The 4,600-nt window shown below is 45.2% G+C and overlaps 1 long non-coding RNA gene across 2 annotated transcripts in view; it reads right to left on the bottom strand.

The window, feature by feature from the left end:
- The window catches only part of LOC109444593 (uncharacterized), an 8,898-nt gene extending 6,715 nt beyond the window's left edge, over nt 1-2,183 (bottom strand). Inside the window, exons 1-2 of one of the 2 annotated variants that reach the window (XR_002136899.3) lie at nt 2,067-2,183; nt 1,159-1,387 (exon numbers count right to left, since the gene is read on the bottom strand). This is a non-coding gene — a long non-coding RNA (uncharacterized LOC109444593). The remainder of the gene's footprint in view (nt 1-1,158; nt 1,388-2,066) is intronic. The other variant, XR_002136898.3, reaches the window with a different exon arrangement.
- Nucleotides 2,184-4,600: the final 2,417 nt, after the last annotated feature.

The following is a 4,600-nucleotide window of genomic DNA, read 5'->3' on the forward strand; positions in this document are numbered from 1 at the left end:
GTAAATTACGTAACCTTTCTGTGTCTCAGTTTCCTAATCTGTAAAGTGGAATAATAATGGTATCTACCTCACAGGGTAACTGTGAAAATTAAAGGAATATAAGTAAAATACTACGTTCCTGGAACATGCTAAATGCTCCATAAATGTTTGCTATTGATTACCATCTTTCTCTGGGGTTATCTTTTTTTCTTAATGAGTCGCAAGGGCTCTTTATAAATTAAGGAAATTCATCCTTTTGGTTTTCCCCCAATTCCAGACTCCTGGTTTTTATTCCTTTTTCCCTGACCACAGAAGTTAACAGATAATATAAAATTCTGACATTACAGAAATAAATTGTATAGGAAGAAGCCAATGGAAAGAACTCAGATGTCCATCAGTAGAAGAGTGAGTGAATGAATTGTACCAGAACCCCCTACCCACCCACTGCCTTCCCTTTCTGGTTGTATATTTTAGCAACAATACCAAACATTCAATGCTATACTTCAGACACACCTAGTGAACAGAACTCCATGAATGTGCCATGAGATGCCACTAGCAAATGTGTCACACACACCCTCAACCACAGACACCTCCCTAGGAATTATATCCTCTGTCTTCTGGATTCCCGTGACACTTCCTAGCAACAGTTCGTCAGCTTTACTTTCTGTAGTTTGTATTATAAAAGCTATAGCACGGAGGTTGGGGTTTTTCCTTAACTCTAAATGGGAAATACAAACAAAATTATATAATGTTATCCACAACCTTGCTACTCAAAGTGTAGTCTGTGGGTTAGCATTGGTACCCCTTGGAGCTCGTTAGAAATGCGGAATCTCAGCACTCCTCACCCCCATGGAACCAGAATCTGCATTTTAAAAAGATTCCTAGTGATTTGTGTCACACAGTAGAGTTTGAGAAGTGTGTATTGCTCCAAAAAATAATATTGTAGAGTTTGTAAAGCATATTGCAGTTTTTAGATTTCGAATATACTATTGCAAACTATTCATGCCTTTCACATCCAGAGATTCCAAAACTGCCCAGATGTTTCCCCATCTTTTGAGAACAGTGTTTTTCAATGAACACTGTGGAACCGTCCACATCTATGTATCTCTTGATTGGAGCATTGTGTCAGCTTCCTGTATCTACTATGTATACTTTGGGCTGTAGACAACATACACTTACCTTTAAGAGCAGCTTAAGTAATAAGGACAATCATTTGATCCTGTCTTAAGAAGCCTGTAGGTACGCAGTCCCTGGATATATCCAGCAGCTCAACTACATCAGCCAGGTCCTAGCTCATGCTATCTTTCTGTGCTGGCCTCTTTGGTGAGTCGGTAGGCTTTTTGGCCTCAGGCTTGTGTCTCACGGTTTCATTACGATTGCCACCGCTCCATCCATCACAATTTCACCTCTAGGAAGGAGGAAAGGAGACAAAAAAAGGTTTTCTCTTCGGCTGTTATGAAGGGACAAAAACTTTCCAAACATGCCCCCTCCACAACTCATTGGCCAGAAAGAACTAGGTCACAGGCACGCCACTGGATCAATCACTGGCAAAAGGAAATGGCAGTGCCCATGACCGGCTTGGATTCACACCTAAACACTGGACCTTCTGGCGCGAAGGGCCATGGAGACTGGACGGAGAGCCCAACGCAGTTCCTCTCTGGACCCCACACCTCCTGTCTTGCGGCCGCCCAATTCAATCTCCTCAAGGCAGCCAGGTTGCGTTTGTAAAAATGCAAATACGCTCACATTTTGCTTCAAACCTCCCAGGCTCCACCATCCTCACCACAGAGGAAACAGCAGGTGCCCCAGGGTTAAGTGAACCCAATTCCAAAACTGGATTTTACTCCTTTGTGTTGTATGACCCCGGGAAAGCCATCTAACTCCTTCGAGCCTCAGTTCCCTCATCTGACAAGAAAAGATGATAATAACTACTTTGCAAGAGTCAATGAGGATTAAATAATAATAATAATAATAATAATAATAATAATGGTAGCTAATACTTATATAGCACTCTGTGCCAAACCCCTTTTTAAATTCTTTAGTTCTATTAACCATTTTAATCTTCCCAACAATCTCATAAAACAGACCTCTCTTATCTGCATCAGCTGAAGCTACCGGCTCAAGCAGAGCGGGGACCGGGCCCAAACACGCCAGAGAAATCCCGCACTGGGGACTGGCTGTGACCTCTGGGGAAGGGGCGGAGTTTCTCCGAGAGAGTGTGAGCAAGGGGAGGACTACAACTCCCAGAAGGCTCTGCGACACAGTTGGACTATAATAACCAGCATGCCCGGAGACTTCCGGCTTAACCTATTCCTCCTACTGTTTTTTGTATAGGAATTTGCTTTATTGTCGGTAAATATTTTTCGCTTGCAAGAAATTCCCTGTGACTACCAAGGAATCTACGCAAGTAAATATTTATGATCATCGTGGATAAGAGGCTTGTTTCAATCCTCACTGTTAGCTGAACAAGTCAGTTTTCTCATCTCTAAAATGGGGATATACCTAGGAGATGCCGCATTGAGTTGTTGTGAGGATTAAAACCTGGATATGTCTTGGTAAATGTCATTTCTTCTAGTGACCCTCCTCCCTCTGTGCCCAACGGTTTTATCAAAGCATTTTATTTCCACAACAACCCTATGAGGTTGATACTATCCTTTTTTCAGAAGGGGAAACTAATGCCAGGAGGGGTTCAAGTCTCTTGCCTGAAGTCACACAGCAAAGTGAGTGGTGGAGGATTCAAACCCAGAAAATTTCACTGTAGAGGTGAGTCCACCTTAGGAGCCCAAACGCTTCCCACCTGCTACCTGATGCTTTACAGTGACCCAAAGATCAGGGCAAATATTTTCCATTGTCTTCAAGGTAAACTGGAATGATGTGATATATGGAATGTCAAGATGCTTGCCTGTGGCCAGTGCTGGGAAGGAGACACACTTGACACTTTGCAAATCGATTACGGCTGAATTTGATCTGGATGGCAAAATCAGGAAAAGCTTCCCTAAGAGGGTGATGCTGGATGTGAGCACAGAGGAGCAGAACAGTCCAGTCAAAGGCCCTGAGGAGGGAGAGGACTTGTGTTCCAGAGGCCTTGAAAAGGGCCAGTGTAACTGGAGAGATACAGCAAGTCTGAAGCGCAGGTAGTGCCATGGAGGAGTGAAAGTTGAGGGTATACCTTTTAGGGAGGCACAGGGTGAAAGCCTCCTTAAATTTGGTTCCTTAGACTCCTTCCTGGCCCCATCCTAGTCCCAGCCCGAGGTGCAGGGCCTTGTGGTAGGGTGGCCATCCCTCCTGGTTTGCCCTGGAGAGTCCTCATTTCTGCTTGCTTCCCTGACAAGATTATACTAGGCCCACGTTCAGTCTGACGAGTGTCCGTGTTGGATGATCATTCTGTGGCCACTCAGTTTGTAGTCTGTATTCTTATCCCAAGGTAGTGGGAAGCTACTGAGAAGTTTTCCCTGATGGGTTTTGGAGCAGACTCTGGCTGTCATGTGGAGCAGGGATCATGGGGTCAAGAATGAAGGCTGCTGGGGTCATCCAGTGGGAGGAGACAAGGACAGCCTATCCCAAGGAAGAACAGTGGATGGAGTTGAGAAATGCTCAGGAAGCATGGCTGTCAGAACAAGGTGATGACTTGGATGTGCTGAGTAAGGGCTTCCGGCTTTCTTGTTCCTCGGTACTGAAGTTCTGGTCCTTCCTCTGCCAGCGTTTAGCTGTGTGACCTTGAAGCAGTTCCTTTACGTCTCACAGCCTGTTTCCACATCCATATAAGGGCTTCTCAGACCATCTGTGGTAAAGGGGGAGTTGCTTCTTGCATTGAACATGTATCTGCAAATATATGTCCCTAGGACCTATAAACAGTTTCCTCTACCTCTTTCACATCCTTCAGGTCTCCATTAAAATGTGACCACCTTAGGAGTCTCTCCCTGACCACCCTCTGCTGTGCCTTCCCTGGCTTACTCTCTATCCTATCATAATTATGTTCTTTCCTATTAGTTTACTTGCTCTCTGTCTCCGGCTAGAATGTAAGCCCGTAAGAGGAGGGACTTGCTTCTTCAGGGATGTATATCCGTCCCCAGCACCTAGTACAGCACCTGGCCCATAGTAGATGCTTAGTTAAGTGTTTGGAGGAACAAATTGATCGATGTGTAAATGAGTGAATGCTTTTCCTGCCACTCTAATGCCCCAAATTATTTAGTTGCCCGGTTACAAGCCTCCTCTGGCCCAGGAGCATCAACCCTGGAAGCAAGACGATCAGGCCTGGGTTCAGATTCGGCCTTAGCCACTTAACAGCTGAATTTAGATAAATGGCTTAACCCGGCTCAGCTTCGATTTTCATATTAATCTCGACCTGGTAGGGATGTGGTGAGGGTCCAACTAGATAGGAAAATGCTCGAAACGAAATAGGCGCTTGTTTACAACTGTCTTTTCTTCTCTTTCTCTCACAATCTCGCCCTCCCAAGTCTGATCACCCCTGCCCTTCTCACCAAGCATCTCAATACCTCCTTCGCACCCAAGCCCGGAGGGACTTGCAGATAGCCGGGCCCTGGCGCAAGCAAATATTTCCTCTCTCTATAAAGGCAGAAAAAAAACCTTCCCAGCATCGGATCGCGTGGTCCGCGGCAGG

The sequence above is a fragment of the Rhinolophus sinicus genome, chromosome 13 (genome assembly GCF_057876585.1).
Source record: "Rhinolophus sinicus isolate RSI-liver-muscle chromosome 13, RSI-T2T, whole genome shotgun sequence".
NCBI lineage: Eukaryota > Metazoa > Chordata > Mammalia > Chiroptera > Rhinolophidae > Rhinolophus > Rhinolophus sinicus.